The sequence below is a fragment of the Citrus sinensis genome, chromosome 3, assembly GCF_022201045.2.
Source record: "Citrus sinensis cultivar Valencia sweet orange chromosome 3, DVS_A1.0, whole genome shotgun sequence".
In the NCBI taxonomy this organism is placed as follows: Eukaryota; Viridiplantae; Streptophyta; class Magnoliopsida; order Sapindales; family Rutaceae; genus Citrus; species Citrus sinensis.
Genome location: NC_068558.1, coordinates 30,998,421 through 31,009,670, shown reverse-complemented (window position 1 = coordinate 31,009,670; position 11,250 = coordinate 30,998,421). Strand labels below are relative to the sequence as shown.

The following is an 11,250-nucleotide window of genomic DNA, read 5'->3' as shown; positions in this document are numbered from 1 at the left end:
CAAGGAAATTTTAGAAATTTGGTGACAGAAATAGCGAATTATTGTTGAGAATTGGGATCAAGCTACGGTACCACTGTTTTTGTCTTTCCTTAATAAATGACAAAGCCATTTCATTTCTCTTGTACATGTTATTAATTTTTGTAACACGGGGTGGCAACATATGCATAATCAAGTAAAGCAAAAGGGTTTCAAATTATGGTGGCAAAACGTAAAGTAGGATGGCAACTGAATAATTCCTTCGATAAAACGAAAAATAATCACAGAAAAAGGAATCTCTTATAAAATGTTTGTGTATTTTTTATAAGGTTTGAAACTTTAGGTGGTCGGTAAATAATTTATTAATTGAATAATATATAAAAAAAGTTAATTATTTATAATTTTAAATAATCCGGATTGGTATGTTAGAAATTTATCTCTTTGATTTTTGAGATTTTTTCATAAAGAAATGGGAATATAATGTTAATATTTAAAGTAACACATCTCAATTGTTGAAATTATTTTTCTATTAAATCCAACGTTGACGAATTAAAGTCAGACAAGGACAAAATTAGTGGTGGCTTGCAATAATTGCAATAATTTCAAGTGTCCACTAATTGCAAAATTAGTGGACACTTGAAAATGTGTGAAAGTAAATAATTGAATGCACGGAGCTCGCTTTCTTACTTTCGTTCCGGTTTCCTGGAAATTTCTTGGAGCTTTCATATACAGGATTTGCCAAGTCAAGAAACATAATCATGATAATGGGGCAAACATTTGATTCAACCAATAAAGTAAGGAAAATTTGAAATTATAAGAAGCTAAAGGAACATTCAACGTCATTATCTTATCTTACACCAATGGGCCTTTGGTCCAGTGGAAGAACTCTTGTACTTAGAATAATGAGTGCAAGGGTTCGAGCCTCCATAAAAATATTTATGGGGCTTAGTTACAATCCTTCCTAAATTATCAAATAATTGAGTGGAGCCAGTCTATTTCTCACGAAATGTGAGTAGAGTGGACAGCTCTCGAATATTTGAGAGGGTTTGAAGAATTTGGACAGCGCTTCAGAGGAGTATACGCCACGAAGAAGGTCCCAATTGTAGAATCTGTTTGTAAATATTAATTGTAATACCTACAGTCCTGTATAACAGTATTCAAAAAAAAAAAAACGTCATTATCTTACTGTTATAATTTTTATTGAGATTTGAATAAGCATTTACCTAAATTTTATCTCCGTCTGTAAATTCATAAGTTTTGAAAATTATAAGACCTTGGTAGATATTATAATCGAATTAAAATTTAGAATTTCAATATTATTATTATTTTAAAAAAAAAATTGAGATAACAGAGTGATTGATAATATAGGAGAACTTGTCCACGGTAAGCCAAAAGTCTAAGCAAGCACATGCATACGCAGAAATGTGATGGATTCAGACAGAAATTAAAGTAATAATGTACGTGGGTCCTTAAAATAAAAAGCCAAATCGCTTGGTGGCCCAGTAAAATTAAGACTGAATATTTTTTACACGAGAATTCAAGCTCATAAATGACAAAAGCCATTTCATTTCACTTTTACGGGTCATTGACTTTTGTAACACGGTGTATGCATCGTCAAGTGAGGCAAAAGGGTTTCAATTACAGTGGAAAAACATGAACAAGAATGTATAATGAATAATTCTTTAGATAAAGTGAAAATTAAACACAGAATAATTCTAAAATTTAAACTCTAATATCTTATAATTTATTGATTAAAAATAATCCTAAGAGTTCCCAATTGAAACTTTAAGAGATAATAGAAAATAGCTATGCTTTAAAAGGCCAAAGATTAGAGAACAAAGAAGAATTAGTTATTGATATAAATATTATTAATTTTTTTGATTTCAAGCAAAAATAGTTTCATATACCATTTCGATTTTGGAAGGGGTGAGGTTTTGAACTTTAATAGTTTCCTCTAAGATCAAAAGGCAGCAATTAAGTTAGAAAGAACAAAGAAGACTTATTGGTACCTTATTAAAGGTAACATTATGAAACTTTTAATGTCATTACCTCACTGTTTAATTTTTATTGAGATTTATGCAAACATTTACCTAAATCTTACCTCCGTCTGTAAATTTATAAGTTTTGAAAATTATGAGACCTTATATTGGGAGATATTATAATCGAACTAAAACTTAAAGTTTCAATATATTATTATTCTTTAAAAAAAAATTGAGATATCAGAGTAATATCTCAATGTCATTATAAGTTTTGAAAAACTTGCCCACGGTAAGCCAAAAGTCTAGTCAACCACATGCATAAAACGAAAAACGCGTGGGTCCCTAAAAGAAAAGGCAAGCACATAGATGTAAAAGCCATTACATTTCTATTTTACATGTCATTAATTTTTGTGGCACGGTGTGGCTGCATATGCACAATCAAGCGAGGCAAAAGGGTTTCAATTATTGTGGCAGAACATGAACGAGGACGCGTGATGAATAATTCCTTCGATAAAACGAAAAACAAACGCAGAGAAAAGAATTTCTTATATGCCTTGATATTGATTAATATTCAGCGATAGCTTAATGCTTACCATCAAGCAACTTTGAAAGCAGGAAGCTATATATGACAAGAAATCAAAGTAATGCGAAGGCACATGATGATGAAATTGCAGGCCAGCACAAAAACACCCATACCCCTGATTTGTTTAGATGTACACGAAGACCTTAAGGTTTGGAAAAAGAAAATTGAATTTATATTGTACTATAATATAATTTTTTTAAACCATCAATCATAAAATCTTCATACTTCTTCCCATCCTTTGGATCAATAAGTACAAATTTCTCATCTAAATCTTCATACTTTTTACAAATGACTTTTGTGCCATAGATATATATATATTTTTTGGTTTTGCCGAAAAAACAAAACAAATTCATAAACAACATTGTATTTCACCAATTAACAGTGCAAGTGTCATTATTGTTTCCACATATTAGTTCTGTTTTTGTTAGTTTCATTTTCTTTCTGTTATGTAACTGATGTTTCATTGCTATAAAATTGATTGTCTGTTTCTCTTCACAACTGTTATTTTGAATGATTTTTTCTGAATTTTATAAAGAATTTGTATATGACAGGAAATGAAGCAGAGTGCGAGCAACTTGTATGGATTCCTAAAAGGTCTGGTCAGAGTGTTCCTTTCAATGCATACATACATCTGGCGGCGAGGGACTATTCCAATATGGTTGGGTGCAGAATTAAAGCTTACTGCTGCTGAAGCAGAAATTTATGTTGCAGATCGGGATCCTTATAAAGGAAGTCTGCAGTATTATTAGAGGTTGAGTAATCGTTATGATGCCCGAAACTTTGACTTAGCTGTTGGGGAACATCAGAAGAAAAAGAGTTTTATTCCAATTGTATGCATTAACTTGCTTAGGAATGCGGAAGGGAAATCAGAATCTATTTTAGTTCAGCATTTTGAGGAATCTTTGAACTATGTCAGATCAACTGGAAAACTTCCTTATACTCGAATTATTTTAATAAATTATGACTGGCATGCCAGTACAAAATTAAAAGGTGAACAACTTACAATTGAAGGATTATGGAAGCATCTAAAAGCACCCACTCAGGCTGAAGGGGACTATTTGCCATCACGGCAACGACTTAATGATTGCCGAGGTGAAGTCATCTGCAATGATGACTTTGTGGGTGCCTTTTGGTTAAGATCCCATCAGAATGGAGTGATACGCTTTAACTGTGCAGACTCTCTTGATCGGACCAATGCTGCTAGTTATTTTGGTGCTCTGCAAGTATTTGTGGAGCAATGTAGGCGGCTTGGGGTCTCCCTTGACAGTGATTTTGCATATGGCTATCAGTCAGCTAATAACTATGGTGGATATACTGCTCCTTTGCCACGAGGATGGGAGAAACGAGCTGATGCAGTGACAGGAAAAACATATTATATCGATCACAACACTAGGACCACAACATGGATTCATCCATGCCCAGACAAACCTTGGAAGAGATTTGATATGACATTTGAGGAGTTCAAGCAATCAACAATTTTATCACCAATGACTCAGCTAGCAGATCTTTTTCTGCTTTCTGGTGATAACCATGCAACCCTTTATACTGGTTCAAAAGCAATGCATAGCCAAATTCTTAATATATATGGGCTGGCTGGCCCTTTTTGGTGTATTTGATGAACCATTTCATATCATGCTGGTAACTGCAGGTTCTTTCTCGACCATCTGGTGGTGTGAATATAGTAAACTTTGTCAAACGCAGCTAAGATGAACAAATTGTTTCATTAGCCTTTATCTTATCTGCTGTGATGATTCAAATTAATGCTGTTTGGTAGGTTGTAAAAAACGAAATGAGCTGACTGTTCGTATTATTTAGTCAGATCTATAGCCAATAAGTTGAAAGTTCATCGTCACATGGGTTGGGAGTAGCGTGGGCTGTGAGTAGTAGAACGGATTTATGGAGTTGATACAAGTGCCCACAATCTATCATGTCATTTGTAACAATAAAAGAGGAAGCTTGAAACAGGGAATATACTCACACGTGAGATGGAGAGAAGGAAGCTGCCAAACCGACCCAACTACATACCCAAAACCCGACCCGTTTGACCCGAAACCGACCCCGCCTTATCTTCCGATTCCGGCCACCCCACCGGTCAAGCTTGGTACCAATCTGAAGCTTGAAGACCGGCCATCATTTGTTGTTTAGAAGTAATAGCTAAACTAGATACACTCCCACTAATTAGCGATTCTGATGAACAGTGCCCATAGCTTCTTTTATACCTTGAAGTTGCAGAAATTGATTCTTGGTGAATTAAGTCACTTACAGACATAACTTTTTCTTCCATCTAACTTTTATTAGGTTAGATAGGAGAAGACTTGTTTCAGGGTGTCCTGACCCTAGTATTAGTTTTCTTGTCAGACTTTTCAAGAAAATTTACAATGCACGCTACATACAACTTCTAGTAATCCTAGGACTTTGTTGACAGGGTGCTTCTATTCCTCGTTGTGGAAATGGGACAAACCTTTTGATACCTTTACCAGGATCAGTTAGTGCTTAGGATATGGCTATTACTGGAGCTGGTGCACGACTTCATGATCAAGATGCACCAACCCTTCCACTGTTGTTTGATTTTGAAGCATTAGAGGGAGAATTGGATTTTCTTACTCGTTTTGTGGCAGTTACCTTTTATCCTGCTATTTCTGGAACAAGCTCCATGACTCTTGGTGAGGTAGAAAATATTTTCATAAAATGTTAATTGATGTATCTACGCACTTTATTCTTAAATTAGTATTTTAGACCATGAGCTTTGTGGAGCGGGTTTGCTGTAACTGCTGCTGGTGACAACATAATTGTTAATATTATTACAGATAGAGATTCTTGGAGTTTCTCTTCCATGGAGGGGGGTATTCAATAATGAAGGCCCTGGTGCTAGATTAATTGAGCTAGGCAAAAAGTTTCAGAAGGAAACCGATCCATTTTTGTCAAATTCAGTTACAAATACAGTTCCGTTTTCCAATGAAAATGTGTCAACATCAATGCAAACAGAAGCTGCTTCCAATCGTTGGGTTGACCTGTTGTCTGGAGGGGACACATTTTCTGATCCTCTTTCAGAGCCGTTTTCTAACCCTCTTTCTGAGCCATTCTCTGATCCTCTTTCTGAGCCAGTGACAAGAAATGTTGCGTCTGGAGGGGCTAATTTGCTTGATTTCTTGGACCAGCCTATAGTTGAAGATCATGGCGTGGAAACTTATAAAAGATCTTCAACACAGGATGGCTGTTCTCTAGCTAGTGGTGCCCAGCAGTACATAAGCTCTCTAAAATCCCTTGCAGGGCCACGCGAGGTATACTGCTCTCTTGTGTTTTTTGCAGCTCTACATCTTAGCAACTTCATCTTTTTTATGGAATAAGTTCTAGAAGTTCAACAAATTTTGCTTTGCTAAATGTATAACTTATTAATCAGAGTCCTGTTATTATGTTTTGACACTACTGAACATATTGTGTTGGTAATTTATTTGTACTTCCGTTGGTTGAATTATTTGTTGTCTCCATGCCATTCGATATGGTGCTACTTGGTTTTTGATCATCCATGATTTGGTTTTTGATCATCCATGACACTATATATATGTAAAGGATGAATTGATTGTTTTGGCTTGTATTCTCACATTTTATGATTGATCGATGGAAAGGTCTTCATGAAATTCAACCTCATTAGCGTAAGATTGACAGATTCTGGGCAAATTTTCAGGAAAAGAAACTAGACTTCATGGAATCAATGAAGATTGAAATTGAACGTCTGCAGCTGAATCTTTCTGTAGCTGAAAGGATAGAGCTTTATTGTCAATTGGAACTGATCCTGCCTCTATAAATCCAAATGTATTGCTTGGTGAATCTTACATGGGAAGACTGTGTCGAGTAGCAAACACTCTTGCATTACTTGGCCAAGCTTCCCTAGAAGACAAGATTGTTGGTGCAATTGGCCTTGAGAATAGTGATGATAGTGTTTTAGACTTCTGGAATATTACTAGAATCGGAGAGAATTGTTCTGGTGGAGGTTGCGAGGTTCGTGCAGAAACTAAGGTGCCGGCTCTTGCTTCCTCAACTGCAACATCAGTTCTCATCATATTATGTTTTCCTTTTAAATTTCTTTTCTTGATTAAAATTTTTAGAAATATGTTTTAGCATTTATTCTTATGACATATGCCCAGAACATTCATCCCACTTATCCATGAGAATCCTTGTCTGGTTTGATTTTCAATTGAGACATTTTTGGAAACCCTGAGCAGGTTTCATATGCTAATAATCTTTGAGGTAAGGTGTTGTAGGATGCCTTGAGAAGCTAAAAACCTCTTACAAGGAAAAGCTCTTGCATTGTTTTGTGCAATCTGTGTGCTAGCTAGTCATGTCTCTCATAATTTCATAGTTTGCTTGATTGGAATTTTTTATCTTGATATGGATTGTTTATTCTAGATTCCTTGGTGCCACTGTAGGTTGAAACAACAAAAGATTCAGCACCGATTTTGTCACTGCTTGCTCCATTAAATTCTGGATCAAGGCACTCATATTGGAGAGCTCCACCTAGTACTACTTCTGTTGAATTTGTTATTGTTCTCGGTTCTGTTCCTGATGTCAGTGGGGTTATCTTGCTTGTTTGTCGTTGCGGCTATTCTGTGGCTGACACTCCGATGGTAAGTGCCATATTTATTCCCTGATTTCCTTGTTGTTCAATAAATTTGGTGATAAGCCAAGTGGCCTTAATAATGAAGCCCAGTACCAGGGGTGGCAGGTAATAGATATTCAACTTGTGAATATTCCTAAGCAAACACTGAATCAACATATACCTCGGCAAAAGTTCTCCATGCTATGATAATGGAAGTCATATTTTGAAATGATTAAAAGAGTCCCTGTGTAGTGCCATTTCCAAAGAAATTGAAGCTGGGGGTTTAGTTTCATGTAGGTTAGTTTCCGATAATAAACTTTCCATTTCATTAATTGCTGATGAAAAAACCAAGTAAGAACAGTTTTGTAGCTCGTCATTTATGTGTATTTTGGTAAACTGTAATTTTAAATTCTCAACGATCTTCCCTTTGTAGGTAAGAAGATGGTCGACTCACTTGATATTTATGATTGTAGATCAGGTTTCTATTGGTTTCCCTTTATCAGTCGGAACCCAAGTTTGATATTAACAGAGATCACGTCAATAATATCCTATTTGGGTAGATGTGGGTGAGGATTTAAAATCAAATTTGAAATTGAGGGGAAAGAAGAGAAAAAGGAACCAGAATAATTAAACAAAATAATAGGAACTATTCCCATGAGTTTTAAACTTTTAATCTCGAGAGGAACAATTTTCAAATGCAAATTTAACTGCTAGAGAAATTGTAGCTTTTTGTCAATAGCTAAAAGGAAAAAGAATAAGAACTATCCGGCACTTTCCTTCATGAATATTCTGGGGCATATAATAAATGAATCCCACATTCTTTCACCGGGCAGCACTGCAAGCACTAAGAATCACTTCATTCCGTTAAATAGAACCGGACAGCCTCGGGGACTATTATTGTAAATTATTGTATTCCCAAAAACTTTTAAAATCCTGATCATCGAAGAAATAGTTGCCCAACTATAAGTGGAGTACTGGACTGCCTCCACCTAATCAGCCAAACCAAAATGTCTCTTTATGATGACACGCAGACTTTGCGTTTGAGTTCACTTAACCAGGAAAACAAGCTTTTTCCGTTATGATGATCCTGATACGCTACAATAGCACTAAAAGCAAGGCCGAGTACTTTTCTATTACTGGAGCAACGTGGTGGCATCTTCCAGGTTATAGAAATCAAGAGATCCCATACTTTGAAAGCTAATAATATATCTGTACCACAAAAATATGACCTTTATGTGCTGGATAATTATATATCTGTACCACAACAATCACAAGTTTCAAAAAATATAAATTGTTAACTTTAATTTAAAGAAAAACAGAAAAAAAAATCATTGTATAAATTAGGAAGAGAGAGCTAAAGGCACACCTCCTCTCGTACTATAAATTAAGAGGGATGGGCAAGAAAACTCATTTAAATAAAGTCAATTCATAGCTCTTCTACCCAATCTATGAAACAATCCGTCCCGAATCTCCAGGACGAGTTTATTTAATCTCGCCTAACTGAATTAGTAATAATTCTGATATTTAAGAATTCTACAAAAAAATTCGAAAGAGTCTCCTATATAATTATGACATCCCCAAACCTGTAATTTATAAAATTAATACTCCAAAAAATAATACAATATTTAATCAACCTCTACAATCAACTTCCTCAATTTAAATACAAGTAACCTTTAAACATATAATGTCAAGAATATAATAATTTATCCTTAATCACAAATAAGTAATAAATTATACAATTCAAAATATCCCAACAAAGCATCTATGATTTTTAACACCATCACGTGGCTATAGCTTCAAATCTAACTATCGTTGTTGGGTCGACTGATGTACCTGCAAATTTCCTGTGGGGGGAGGGGGGAATATAATAAAAATGGGATGAGTATAAAACTCAGTGAGCTCAGTGAGTGGATAGTAGTTTTTAGAAAAATAAATTTATTTAAAATGATTTAATCTTTTCCAAATTAATTTCATCAAAATATCATAAGAACTTACATAAACTTATTTAATTCAAATCATGTACTGAAATAACAATATTACATAAATCTACATAAAATCAATGAAATCATAATACTTATAATATCAAATACTGAATACAAAAAACTATCATCAAACAAGTACCCAGGGGAATAATCTCATCATATCCGGACCTCGACGGACAGACAATCAGGGAACCATCATGCCCCGGAGCTACAATAGATAGACGGGGAAATGCCATCTCATATCTTATATATCTCAACATTTATATCTCTGTAATCGTCATACTGCATGCATAAGCCCCCAAAAGGCAAAAGCGTTCAAACACACGGCCCAAAGCCTCTATGTGTATTCAGACGGGCCCCAAAGGCCTCTCATCTCATATCATCTGTATCACTGTATTCATCTCATATTATCTGTATCTCTATATCTGAAGGGGAAGGGTACTGTCCAATAATTTTCCAAACAACTTTTTATACACATGTACATAAAAATAAAATCACATCTGAAATCTCATTTCTTTTTTATTCAACATATCTAAAATCCACTCAATTATATTATCATGCATTTACTCAAAAACGATAAAAAAATCATTAATCGAATTCATTCTTAATAACAATAAATATCAGCACGTAGATAAAAATCTATTTTTCTAGAAAATCAATAAATCAAAGCATTAAATATTCATTTATCAAAACAAGCTGTATTGCACTGTAAAATCAGAATATATTATGAAAATAAGTTTTGTATATTCCACTCACAATGACGATGTCCAGACTCGGTATCACCAACGTCCGCGGAATGATTCTCGCTCGCGGATCCTCCTAATTAAATAAATGACATAATTATTATTTGTATCATGAAATACAACTAACAATACGAAATAAAGCTTAAAACCAAACTCCTAGATACATAAAATTTCTAAATTACCCTTATATCCAAAAATTACCAAAATGCCCCTGACACCAAAATTTACCGAATTACCATCGGAATCATAATTTATCGAATCATCCTCAACATCTTAAATGACCAAATTATCCTCAATTCAGATAACAAAATCAATCACAAGTTTTGAATTTACGAAATTACCCTCGAAGTGCGAAGTTACCAAAATGCCCTTAATAACTTAAATTACCGAATTACCCTCGAAATCTCAAATTACCTCTTTCTTAATCGGAAATTACCAAATTATCCACCATTTTCATGAATTACAAATTTACCCCAAATTTTTATGAAATTACCGAATTACCCCTACCGGTCAACGGTGACCGGACTTCAGTCAACGACGACGGGAAGCTCAGGTCTAATAGTTTAGACCTCGGTGAGTCCAACTGTGCCGACGGTGACCTTCCACGCGCGGTGACGGCGGCGGATAGAAGCTCCAAAATCCGTGAGTTTCCCGGTGGTCGTTTGCGGCCAAGACGGGGTCCCCGGTGGTCGTAGTCGGTCGGAAAGTGATGAGTGTGAGTTGAGGAACAAGATCCAGGCGGTTGTGCGGCTACAATCCGGCCAGATCGACGATGACAAAAACGGGTTGAGCCGCGAGTTTTTAAGCTAAATCGGCGGCGTTCTGTCCGTTTTCCGGCGATTAGGACGGCTTGGGTATGACGTCCGGCTTCCAAGCTTCATATCGGTACCTTGATCGGCCGGTGAGGAGGCCGGAATCGCGAGATCCGACCGGGTCAAGGTCGTGGGTCGGATTCGGGTCGGGTCAAACCCGGTCAATTTCTTCCTCTCTCTCCCTCCTTCCCCCTCTCTCTCTCAATTTATAGAGCCGGCTCATTTTTTTTTTTTTTTGCTTAAGCTTAATACAAATTAAGATAGTACCGGATCGGTGACAAAAATAAAATCCAACTACCCAAGTTTTTAATCGCGCTCAATTTGTCTCGATTTAATGTCGTGACAATTTTAAAATAATTAAAACATGATCTAATTAGTAAACGTGTTAAAATTACGCGTAACAAGTTGCAGCCAATTTGATGACTTAAAGCGAATGTCGAAATAAAAACTATAATACACTCAATTAAAGAAATCGAGGTGCATATATTACAATCTAAGCAGATGATCTCGATTCATTGAAAAGAATTCTAGCAACGTACAAATTTACAGCACTGCAAGCATAAGTTTCCAAAATCCGC

At 35.5% G+C, this 11,250-nt stretch overlaps 1 pseudogene; it reads left to right on the top strand.

Annotated features, from left to right (window-relative positions):
* The first annotated feature begins 2,722 nt into the window (after positions 1-2,722).
* LOC127900733 (probable phosphoinositide phosphatase SAC9) lies at positions 2,723-7,561 on the top strand (annotated as a pseudogene).
* The last annotated feature ends 3,689 nt before the right edge of the window (positions 7,562-11,250 follow it).